Source organism: Sus scrofa, chromosome 1 (genome assembly GCF_000003025.6).
Source record: "Sus scrofa isolate TJ Tabasco breed Duroc chromosome 1, Sscrofa11.1, whole genome shotgun sequence".
In the NCBI taxonomy this organism is placed as follows: Eukaryota; Metazoa; Chordata; class Mammalia; order Artiodactyla; family Suidae; genus Sus; species Sus scrofa.
The window spans coordinates 186987548-187001128 of NC_010443.5; positions in this window are offsets into that span (position 1 = coordinate 186987548).

The following is a 13581-nucleotide window of genomic DNA, read 5'->3' on the forward strand; positions in this document are numbered from 1 at the left end:
TCAAGGGACATACCCACTATGTTTTCTTCTAGAAGTTTTATTGTTTTAGACTCTGTTTTTAAAAGTGAGGAAACTGAGGCTCGGAAAAGGTAAACAACCTGTTTCAAGGTCAAAAACCTAGGATTTCATGGAGCTGGGATCTAAACTAGATCTATCACCAAAACCCATGCTTTTAAGTTATTTCATTCTATAGCCTTAGCATTACAAAAAGAAAACATAGAAAGACTTTTGAAGAGGACTAGTTCATGTCTTTGGGACAGGGTTCTTATACTATTCATATAATGCTGCAGAACAAATTACCACAAAACTTAGTCGTTTATAATAATAATCACTGAGAGAGGAGACAAGACGGCAGAGTATAAGGACTTAAGCTCATCTCCTCTCACAAAAACACCAAAATCACAACTAACTGCTGAACAACCATAGACAAAAAAGATTTGAACCTACTCCCCAAAAAGATACTCTAATCCAAAGAAAAAGAAGCCACAGCAAGATGGTAGGAAGGGTGTTTTGATGATATAATAAAATCTCATACCCACTGGGTGGGTGACACATAAACTGGAAAGTAAATGTATCACAGAGGCACTCCTACAGGAGTGAGAATTCTGAGCCTCACATCAGGTTCCCCAACCTGGGCAAGAGGAGCCCCCAGAGTATTTGCCTTTGAAGGCCAGCAAGGCTTGAGTTCAGAGCTCCACAGGACTGAGGGAAAGAGCAACTCCATTCTAAGAGGGTGCACACAGGCTTCACATGCAATGGGATCCAGGGCAAAGCAGTAACTCCAAAGAATCCTAGTTCAGACCTAAATGCAGGTCTTAGAGGGTCTTGTGGGGAGGCAGGGTTTGGCTGTGGTTCACTGGGCGGGGGGGGGGGGGGCAAGGACACTGGTGGTAGAGGCCCCAGGGACTATTCATTGGCATGAGTTTTCTCAGAGGTCACCATTTTGGTGCCAAGACCTGGTCCCACCCAACAGCCTGCAGCCTTCAGTGCTGGGACACCTTGAGCCAAACAACCAACAGGGTGGGAATGCAGCCTCACCCATAAGTAAATAGGCTGCCTAAAGTCCTCCTAGGTACACAGCTGCCCCAACCACACCCAGAGACAAAACACCACCCACAAGAGGAACAAGACTCAGCTGCACCTACCAGTTGGCAGACACCACTTCTTCCCAACAGAAAGCCTGATCCAAGCCCCTGTATCACCTCATCCACAAAGGGGCAGACACCAGAAACCAGAGAGGCTATAACTCTGATGCCTACAAAAAGGAGACCACACAAAAAACTGTACAAAACAAAAAGATAGAGAAATATAATTCAGATGAAGGAACAAAACAGAATCTCAGAAAAACAGCTAAGTGATCTGGAGATTAGCAACCTGCATGTAAAAGACTTTACAGTAATGATAGTAAAGACGATCCAAGGTCTTATAAAAAAAATTGGAAGCAAAGATGAACAAATTACAAGAAATACTGAACAAAGAAATAGAAAGTTTAAAGATTAATCAAGCGGAGAGGCAAAATACAATAACAAAAATAAAAAATTCACTAGAAGGAACAAATAGCAGAATAAGGGAGGCAGAAGAAAGAATAAGTGAGGTGGAAGACAGGTGGAAATCACTGATGTGGAACAGAATTAAGAAAAAAGAATGAAAAGCAACGAGGACACTATAAGAGAAATCTGGGACAACTTTAAATCCACCAACATTTGCATTTTAGGGATGCCAGGAAGAGAAGAGAAAGGGAACCAGAGAAAACATTTGAAGGGGTTATAGGTGAAAACTTCCCTCCTATGTGAAAGGAATCACTTACTTAAATCCAGAGAAGCACAACAAACACCATATATGATAAACCAAAAGGGGATACCCCAAGACACATATTAATCAAAATGACCAAAATTAAAGACAAAGAGAAAATATTGAAAGTGGCCAGGTAAAAGCAACAAACAATACACAGGGGAACCCCAATAAAGTTAACAGTTGATTTTTCAGCAGAAACTCTATAGGCCAGAAGGTAGTGGCATGATATACTTAAAGTGATCAAAAGAAAAAACTCCAACCAAGAATACTCTACCCAGATAGGCTTTCATTAATATTTGAAGGATAAATCAAAAGCTTTACAGTCAAGCAAAAGATAAAAGAATTCAGCACCACTAAAGCAGCTTTACAACAAATACTGAAGGAAATTCTCTAGGTGGAAAAAAAATGCCACAACTAGAAACAAGAAAATTACAAATGAGAAGGTTCACTGGTAAAGGTAAACATAGTAAAGGTAGAAAATCATCCACATACATATTTAAGAGTGGATATAAATAGTAATGTAGATTACTTTAGAAAGGAACTCGAAAATATAAGGAGGAGCCAAGAAAAATTAGAAAATTTGTTTGCAGAGATGCAAACTTAGTTAAAGTCACTGATGAGCAGAATGAATAATGCAGAGGAATGAATAAATGACATGGAAGATGGAATAATGGAAATCACTCAATCAGGACAGCAGATAGAAAACCAAATGAAAAACAACATGGAAGAAATATAAGAGATCTATGGGATGATATAAAGCAGGCCAATCTATGTGTAAGAGAGATTCCAGGAGAAGAAAAAGAAAAGGGGATTGAAAATATATTTGAAAAAATTATAGCTGAAAACTTTCCAAATCTGAAGGAAACAAATATCAAGATACAGGAAGCACAGAGGAGCCCAAACAAGTTGAATCCAAACAGGCCCACACCAAGACATATTATTACAAAAATGGCAGAGGTTAAAGATAAGGAGATGATTCTAAAGGCAGCAAGAGAAATACAAAGAGTTAATTATAAAGGAATTTCCATAAGGCTATCAGCTGATTTTTCTACAGAAACACTACAGGCAGAATAGAGTGGCAAGATATATTCAAAGTTGTAAAAGGGAAAAATTTGCAGCCTAGAATTATTCTACCCAGCAAGAATATGATTTAAAATAGAAGGATAAATAAAGAATTTTCCAACAAACAAAAAATAAAATGATACAGAAATACTAAACATGTTCTAAAAGAAATACTGAAAGTTCTCTTCTAAATAAAAAATAATTAAAAAGATATAGGATGGAGGAAATCACACCTAGAAAGTAATTATTTAAATAAGCCAGTGTAGAGAACTGGAAGAAAAAAAAATTTATTAAAGTGACAATAAACACAAGGGACTGAAAAAGTATATGAATGAATGTAAAAAAAATCATAATATGTGGGGAAGGAAAGTAAGAAAATCTAAAGTTTTTATGTGTTTGAGGCTATATGATTATCAGGCTAAAGCAGGCCTGACATAGGATGGGATATAGGATGGAATTAAAATACTTGAAAAATAGGGCAAGCACAAATCAAAACCAAACAATACATTCACAAAAACTAAAAAGAGGAGGACACAAGTATAAAATAAAAGGAAATCATCCAACCCCCAAAAAAAGAAAGGAACAAAGGAGAAACATAGAATCCACTGGAAAACAAGGTTTAAAGTGGCAATAAACACATATTTATCAGTAAGTACCTTAAATGTCAATGGACTGAATGCTCCAATCAAAAGACATAGAGTGGCAGACTGGATAAGAAAAAAAAAAAGCCTATATTATGATGCCTATAAGAGACTCAACTTAGGGCAAAGACACATATAAATTGAAAGTGAGGAGGAGTTCCTGTCGTGGCACAGTGGTTAACGAATCTGACTAGGAACCATGAGGTTGCCGGTTCGGTCCCTGCCCTTGCTCAGTGGGTTAACGATCTGGCGTTGCTGTGAGCTGTGGTGTAGGTTGCAGACATGGCTCGGATCCCGCATTGCTGTGGCTCTGGTGTAGGCCGGTGGCGACAGCTCCGATTCGACCCCTAGCTTGAGAATCTCCATATGTTGTGGGAGCGGCCCAAGAAATAGCACAAAAAAAAAAAAAAAAAGTGAGGGGATGGAAAAAGAGATTTCATGTAAATGAAAAATACAGGAAAGTAGGATTTGCAATACTCATATTGGACAAAATAGACTTTTAAAAAAAGGACATAAAGCAAGACAAAGAAGGACACTATTTAATGATAAAAGGGTCGAATCAAGAAGGGGCTAGTATTAGGAGTTCCCATCGTGGCTCAATGGTTAACGATTCCAACTAGGAACCATGAGGTTTCGTGTTTGATCCCTGGCCTTGCTCAGTGGGTTAAGGATGGCATTGCTGTGACTTGTTGTGTAGGTCACAGATGCAGCTCAGATCCTGGATTGCTGTGGCTCTGGCATAGGCCAGTGGCTACAGCTCTGATTCAACCCCTAGCCTAGGAACCTCCATGTGCCACGGGAGAGGCCCTAGAAAAGGCAAAAGGACCAAAAAAAAAAAAAAAAAGAAGAAGAAGAAGAAGAAGAAGAGGCTAGTATGACCATCATATATATGCCCCTAATATAGGAGCACCCAAATACATACAACAAATACTAACAGACACAAAAGAGAAACTGATGGGAATACAATAACTAGGATATTTTTAATACCCCACTCACATCAATGGACAGATCCTCTAGACAGAAAATCAATAAGGTAACAGAGAACCTAAATGATGCAATAAAAAAATTAGACTTTGTTGATATTTGCAGGACATTATATGCCCCCAAAATCAAAATATACATTCTTTTCAAGTCCACAGGGATTGACCACATGTTGGGGCACAAAACCAACCTAAACAAGCTTAAGAGTATAGAAATTATTTTAAGCATCTTCTCTGACCAAGTTGGCATGAAACTAGAGATCAACTACAGGAATAAAAAAAAGAGAGAGAAAAAACTGCCTACATAGAGACTAAACAACATGCTACCAAAAAATCCAATGGGTTGGGAGTTACTGCCATGGCTCAGAGGTAATGAAACCAACAAATATCCATGAGGATAAGAGTTCAATCTCTGGCCTCTCTCAGTGGGGAGTTAAGGATCTGGCACTGACATGAGCTGCAGCGTAGCTCACAGACACTGCACAGATATGGTATTGCTGTGGTTGTGGTGTAGCCTGGCAGCTACAGGTCCAATTCAGTCCCTAGCCTGAGAACTTCCATATGCTGTGGGTGCAGGACAAATAAAAATAAAAATAAAAATAGGTCAATGAAGAAATCAAAAGAGAAATGTAAAAACACCTCAAGATAAATGATAACAAAACCACAACCATTCAAAATCTATGGGATGCCACAAAAGCAGTGCTTAGTGGGAAGTTCATAACAATATACAGGCCTTCCTCAAAAAAAAGAAGTAAAATCTCAAATCAACAGCTTAAACTATCACATAAAAGAATTAGAAAAAGAAGAACAAACAAAACCTAAAGTTAGCAGAAGGACAGAAACCATAAATCAGAGAGGTAATCAAAAAAATAGAGATTCAAAAAACTATAGGAAAAAAAACAATAAAACCAATAGCTGGTTCTTTGAACAGGTAAGCAAAATTGACAAACCTCTCACCAGACTCACCAAGAAGGGGAGAGAAACAACTCAAATAAATGAAATGATAAATTAAAAAGGAGAAATCTCAATGAATGCTGCAGATATACAAAAAACCATAAGAGAATACTATGAACAATTATATGCCAACAAATTTGACAACCTAGAAGAAATGGACAACTTTCTAGAAAACTGAATCAAGAAGCAATAGATAATTTGAACAGACTGATCTCTAGAAATTAAATTGAATATGTCATAAAAACATTCCCTACAAACAAGAGTCCAGGACCAGATGGCTTCATAGGTGAATTCTACCAAACATACAAAGGAGAACTTATACCCATCCTTCTTAAACTTTTCCAAATGGTTGAAGAATATGGAATAATCCCAAAGACACTCTATGAAGCCACTATCACCATAATACCAAAACCAAAAAAGAAAAGTATAGGCCAATACCTTTGATGAATATAGATATAAAAATTCTCAACAAAATTTTAGCCAACTGAATCCAACAACACATAAAAAAGATTATACACCATGACCAAGCAGGATTCATCCCAAGTTCACAAGGATGGTTCAATATATACAAATCAATCAACTTCATACACAACATTAATAAAAGAAAAGTCAAAACTACATGATCATCACAATAGATGCAGAAAAAGCATTTGACAAAGTCCAACATCCATTCATGATAAAAACTCTTACCATAGTGGGTATAGAGGAAACACACCCTGACATAATCAAAGCCATTAATGACAAACCCACAGCAAGTGTAATACTCAATGGAGAAAATCTGAAAGCCTTCTTGCTAAAATCTGGAACAAAAAAGGATACCCATTCTCATCACTTTTATTCAACATGGTACTGGATGTCATACACACACACACATGTGCATACACACACACACACACAGAGAGAGAGAGACCTGTGTCACTTTGCTTAGAGCACAAATTGATAGAAAATTGTAAATGAACTATCATAAAAAGAACTTAAAAAAAAAAACTCATGGTAATCACATACCAAAAATCTACACTAGATACATACACAAATAAGAAAAAGCAACCCAAGCACAACACTAGATATACAAGGGAAGAGAACAAAAGATGAAGGGAAGAAAAAATACCAACAAAAACAAATCAAAAACACTTAACAAAATGGCAATAAGGATATACATATCGATAATTACCCTAAACATAAATGGACTAAATGCTCCAACCAAAAGACACAGACTGGCTGAATGGATAGAAGAATAAACCCATATATACGCTGTCTACAAGGGGTCCCCTTCAGTTCTAGGGACACAAACAAACTGTAAGTGAGAGGATGTAAGAAAACATTCCATGCAAATGGAAATCAAAAGAAAGCTGGAGTAGCAATACTCTATTTTATCTGATATGACTTTAAAATAAAGATGGTTATAAAAGACAAAGACAGACACTACATAATGATCAAAGAATCAAACCAAGAAGAAGAAATAACAATCATAAATACATATATATATGCACCCAACATAAAAGGCAAATAACAGCAGTCATAAAAGGAAAAAGCAACAGTAGCACAATAATACTGGGGGACTTTAACACCCCACTTATAGCAATGAACAGATCATCCAGTCAGAAAATCAATAAGGAAACATTAGTCACATTATATCAGATGGACATAATTGATATTTACTGAACATGTCATTTGAAAGCATCAGAATCCAAGTCCCCATGAAACATTCTCCAGGACTGATCACATGCTGGGCCACAAGGCAAGCCTCAATAAATTTAAGAAAACTGAAATCATATCAAGCATCTTTTCTGACCACAATACTCTGAGATTAGCAATAAACTACAAGAAAAAACTAAAAAACACAAAGATGCAGAGGCTCAACAGTATGTTACCTAACATCCAATGGATCACTGAAGAAATCAAACAGGAAAGCAAAAAATACCTGAAGACAAATGAAAATGAAAACATGATGATACAAATCCTATGGGACATGGCAAAAACTGTTCTAAGATGGAAGTTTACAGCAATAAAAGCTTACCTTGGGAAATAAGAAAAATCTCAAATAAACAACCCAATTTTACTCCTCAAGCAACTAGAGAAAGAAGAACAAAACTTAATGTTACCAGAAGGAAAGAAATCATAAATATCAGAGCAGAAATAAATGAAATAAAAAAGAATAAAACAATAGAAGAAAAGCAATGAAACTAAAAGCTAGTACTTTGACATGATCAACAAAAAAGATAAATCCTTAGCCAGACTCATGAAGAAAAAAAAAGGTGAGAGGGGTCAAATCAATAAAATCAGAAGTGAAAAAGGAGAAGTTACAATAGATATCAAAGAAATATAAAGGATCATAAGAGACTACTATAAGCAACCATATGCCAATAAAATGGACAACCTGGAAGAAACAGACAAATTCTTAGAAAGGTACAATCTTCCAAGACTGAACCAAGAAGAAATAGAAAAGATGAACAGGTCAATCACAAGTACTGGAAATGAAACTATGATTAAAAAACAAACATCCAGGACCAGATGGTTTCACAGATGAATTCTATCAAATATTTAGAAACTCTTGCAAAAAAATTGCAAGGAAGGAACATTCCCAAACTCATTCTATGAGGCCACCACCACTCAAACATCAAAACAGACAAAGATACCACAAAGAAAGAAAATTATAGGCCAACATCAATGAAGAACATAGATGCAAAAATCCTCAACAAAATACTAGCAAACCAGGAGTTTCTGCTATGGCACAATGGATTAAGTATCCAGCTGCAGCATCTTGGGTCACTGCAGAGGTGCAGGTTCGATCCCCAGCCAGGCACAGTGGGTTAAAGGATCCAGTGTTGCTACAGCTGTGGTGTAGGTCACAGGTGCAGCTCAGATTCAATCCCTGGCCCAGGAACTTCCCCCATGGGTATGGCCATAAAATAATAATAATAAAAATACTAGCAAACTAAATCCTACAATACATTAAAAAGATCATACATCATGATCAAATGGGATTTATCCCAGAGATGCAAAATTTTTTTAGTATCTGTAAATCAATCAGTGATACACCACATTAACAAACTGAAAAATAAAAACCATATGATCAGAGTTCCCATCATGGTGCAGTGGAAACAAATCTGACTAGGCTCTGTGAGGCCCTGGCCTTGCTCAGTATATTAAGGATCTGGTGCTGCCATGAGTTGTGGTATAGGTCGCAGATGCAGCTCAGATCTGACGTTGCTGTGGCTGTGGTGTGGGCCATCAGCTACAGCTCTGATTAGACCCCCAGACTGGGAACCTCCATGTACTGTGGATATGGACCTAAAAAGAAAAAAGCCAAAATATATATATATATATACGATTATCTTAATAGATGCAGAAAAAGCTTTTGACAAAATCTAACACCAACTTACGATTAAAAACCCTCCAGAAAGTGGGCACAGAGGGAACATATGATAGCAGCCATATATGACAAACTCACAGATAATATCATACTCAACGGTGAAAAGCTAAAAGAGTTTCCTGTAAGATCAGGAATAAGACAAGGATGTCCACATTCACCACTTTTATTCAACATGGTTTTGGAAGACCCAGGCATAGCAATCAGAGAAGAAAAAGAAATAAAAGGAATCCAAGTTGGAAAAGAAGTAAAACTGCAACTGTTTGCAGATGATATGATAAAATCCTAAAGAAAACTATTAGACCTCATCAATAAATTTGGTAAATTTGCAGAATACAAAATTAATGCACAGAAATCTCTTGTACTCCTATATACTAACACAAACAATCAGAGAAATTAAGGAAACAATCCCATTTACCTTCATATAAGAAAGAATAAAATTCCTAGGAATAAGCCTACTTAAGTTTGAAGGCCTGTACTCTGAAAACTAGAAGACACCGATGAAAGGAATTGAAGATGACACAAACAGAAGGAAAGATACATGATGTTCTTGGACTGGAAAAATCAATACTGTCAAAATGACTATTCTACCCAAGGCAATCTACAGATTCAATACAACCCCTATCAAGTTACCAATAGCATTTTTCACAGAACTAGATCAAATAAATTTTGAACTTGTATGGAGACACAAAAGACCCCAAACAGCAGAAGCAATCCTGAGTAAGAAAAATGGAGCTGATGGAATCTGGCTCCCTGACTTCAGCCTATGCTACAAAGCTACAGTCATCAAAACAATATATGGTACTGGCACAAAAACAGAAATATAGATCAATGGAACAGGATAGAAAGCCCAGAAATAGACCCAGGTACCCATGGTCTATTAATCTGCAACAAATTGGCAAGAATATACAATGAAGAAAAGACATTCTCTTCAATAAGTGGTATTGGGAAAACTGGTCACCTATATGTAAAAGAATGAAATTAGAACACTCTCTAATACCATACACACAAAAAAATTCAAAATGAGTTAAAGACCTAAATGTGAGATTAGATACTATAAAAACTCTTAGAGGAAAACATAAGCATAATACTCTTGACATAAATTGCACAAAATCTTTTAGATATACCTCCTAGTATAATGAAAATAAAAACAAAAATTTTTTAAATGGGACCTTATTAAACTTGAAAGCTTTTGCATAGCAAAGGAAATCATAAACAAAATTAAAAGACAACCCACATAACAGGAGAAAGTATTTGCAAAAGAAGTGACAGACAAGGAATTAATCTTCAAAACATACAAACACCTCTTATAATTCAATATCAAAAAGAAAAACAACCATCAAAGAATGGACAAAGATCTAAACAGACATTTCTCAAGAAAATAAATACAGATGGTCAAAAAGCACATGAAAAGATGCTCAGCAAGGCTAATCATTAATGAAATGCAAATAAAAACTACATTGAGTTTTCTGTCACTTCATACCTGTCAGAATGGCCATCAAAAGACCGCAAATAATGAATGCTCAAGAGGGTGTGGAGAAAAGGGAACCCTTCTACACTGTTGGTAGGAATGTAAATTGGTGCAGCCACTATGAGAATGGTATGGAGGGCTCTTAAAAAACTAAAAATAGGAGTTCCCGTCGTGGCGCAGTGGTTGGCGAATCCGACTAGGAACCATGAGGTCGCGGGTTCGGTCCCTGCCCTTGCTCAGTGGGTTGAACGATCCGGCGTTGCTGTGAGCTGTGGTGTAGGTTGCAGACGTGGCTCGGATCCCGCGTTGCTGTGGCTCTGGCATAGGCCGGTGGCTACAGCTCCGATTCAACCCCTAGCCTGGGAACCTCCATATGCCGCGGGAGCGGCCCAAGAAATAGCAACAACAACAAAAAGACAAAAAAAAAAAAAAACTAAAAATAGAGTTACCATATGATCCTGCAATCCCACTCTTGGACATATATCCAGAGAAAAAGATTATTCAAAAAATACCCACACCACAGTGTTCATTGAAGCACTATTTACAATAGCCAAGACTTGGAAGCAACCTAAATGTCCTCTGACAGAGGAATGGATAAAGAAGCTGTGGTACATATATGCAGTGGAATATTACTCAGCCATAAAAAAGAAACAATGCCATTTGCAGCAACACGGATGGACCTAAATATTATAATAAGTGAAGTCAAAGACAAATATATGATAGCATTTAAACGTGGAACCTAAAATAAATGATACAAATGAACTTATTTACAAAGCAGTCGACAGACTCAAACTTAGAAAGCAAACTTACAGTTATCAAAAGGGAAAGATGGCAGGGAGAGATAAATTAGGAGTTTGTGATTAACACATACACACTACTGTATATAAAATAGATAATCAACAGGGACATACTGGAGTTCCCGTTGTGGCACAGTGGTTAACGAATCCGACTAGGAACCATGAGGTTGTGGGTTCATTCCCTGCCCTTGCTCAGTGGGTTAACAATCTGGCGTTGCCGTGAGCTGTGGTGTAGGTTGCAGACGTGGCTTGGATCCCGCGTTGCTGTGGCTCTGGCATAGGCTGGCGGCTACAGCTCCGATTCAACCCCTAGCCTGGGAACCTCCATATGCTGCGGGAGCAGCCCAAAGAAATAGCAAAAAGACAAAAAACAAAACAAAACACAGGGACATACTGTATAGCACAAAGAACTCTACTCAATATTCTATAATAACCTATATTGGGAAAAGAATCTAAAAGAAGGGGTATATGTGTATGTATAACTGCATCATTTTTCTGTACATCTGAAACTAACATTGTAAATCAACTATACTTCAATATAAAATAAAAATTAAATTAAAAAAATAAGAATCATTTATTACCTTATAACTTCCTACAAGCAAGTCAAGAATTTGGCAGTAGGTTTTTCAGATGGTCCTGACTCAGGTCTCTCATGAGACTGGGGGTGTCCGCTGGGGTTCAGCCCATACGGATCCTTAACTGGAGCCGGAAAACCTACTTCCACAATGTCTCACTTAGATGGCTGCCACACTGGTGCTGGCTTTGGACAAGAGGCCTCAGTTCCTCTACATGTGGGCCTCTCCACAGGGCTGCTTAAGCATCCCCACAGCAGGACAGCTGGCTTCCCCCAGACTAGCAATCCAGGAAACCAAGGAAGAAGCTGCAATGTCTTCTATGACCAAGACTCAGAAGTCATACATGGTGACTTTCACAGTACTGTTTTAGTCCAGAAGGGTGCACAGAGGATATGAACACTGGGAGATAAGGCTCCTGGGGAGCCATCTGGAGGCTGGTTACCTCAGTCCTCTTTCTATTCCTCTGGCAGTTAGCAAGTTACATGCTGCCTTTGACTGTGTTTCAATTGCCTCTCTGGCCATGCAGTTAGAAAGTCAGGAAATTATTGCAAAATTACTGAACTCAGAATAGCTTTAGCTGGTGGTATGAATGTCAGCAGCTGAAAGCTAAGTTCAGATTTCCAGTTACAGTAGGTGAAGGAGAACTTTCTATACTGTTTGGAGTGGGTGAAAGTAAACAACTGCAGTAAGAGAAAGAGAGCTTTTAGAAAATGGAATCTTTTTTTTTATAAGAAAATGGAATCTTCAGAGAGGGAAAAAAAATCCACATGAAAAAGACCGTTGAGGTCAGAGCATAGAGAAAACTACCGGAGGGATCAGGACTCCAGTGGAAACTGAGGAATAGGGATGTGAGGAAGGGAAAACCAGTTTAAAAGGCAAGAAAGACGTCAAATCTCAAAAGACCGAGGCACTGACAGTGAGATGGTAAGAAGATCTTGTACAAAGAGCACCCCACACAACAGAGGGCAGGAGATCAGAAAGACAAGGTAGAAGCAGAACCAGGACACAACTACAGCACCCTGGGCAGGGGAAGAAAGGGTATTATCCTGGTGAGTAGAGCTTGTGACCAAACCTAAGCCCATATCTTGACAGGGTATAGTCTCCCCCCTCCAAAAAAAAATGTAAAAGTAACAGATGTTGCTGAAAACTCAAACAGCACAGAAATAATGAAGTCCGTCATCTCCTTAAGATGACTACCACTTACAGTTCAATATCTGTCCTTATAGACCTATTCTGAGACTGTACAGCCATACAGAGAATTGTATTGGGTTACCCTTGCTTGTTTACATGATAACATAGCTTTGACATCTTTCTGTATCAGTAAACACAGAAATGCCTCATTCCTCTTAAGTTTCTTGGTATTGTATTTTATGATGGTTGTGTGATTTATTTAACTAATCCCCCCAAAATAATATTTGAATTATTTCTAATTATTCACCATTATAAACACTTAAGATAACATCCCATGCCACATCCTGAAATAATTGTGGGAGTATTTCTGTGGAAAAATTCCCATAAGTAGGATTGCTGTATCAAAGAGTATGCACATGCAAATTTTCAGTGGATATTGTCTTCCCAAAAGGTTGAACCAATTTGCATGCATGTATTTTACATTAGATGTTTATAATTAACTTCCAAGAAAACTCAACTATAAGCTTATTCATAGTGTGAATAAGTTATTATCAAATAGTTCTAAGCCTAGTGTGTTATGGTGAAAATTCCATGCATTTGGAAAGACTCATCATGTTCATACTGTAGGATAAAATATGTCAGATGAGCAAGTACCCAAGTAATTATGTACATTTCTATAGATTTGAAGTATAAAGGCTTCCCATCTACCACATGGCTCCAGTTCAGAAGCTACAGTGTCTCCATGATTTTCCTTCAACTTCCCAATTCCTAACATTGTTGAGGATTTCCTCTCATCAAGAGAAAGC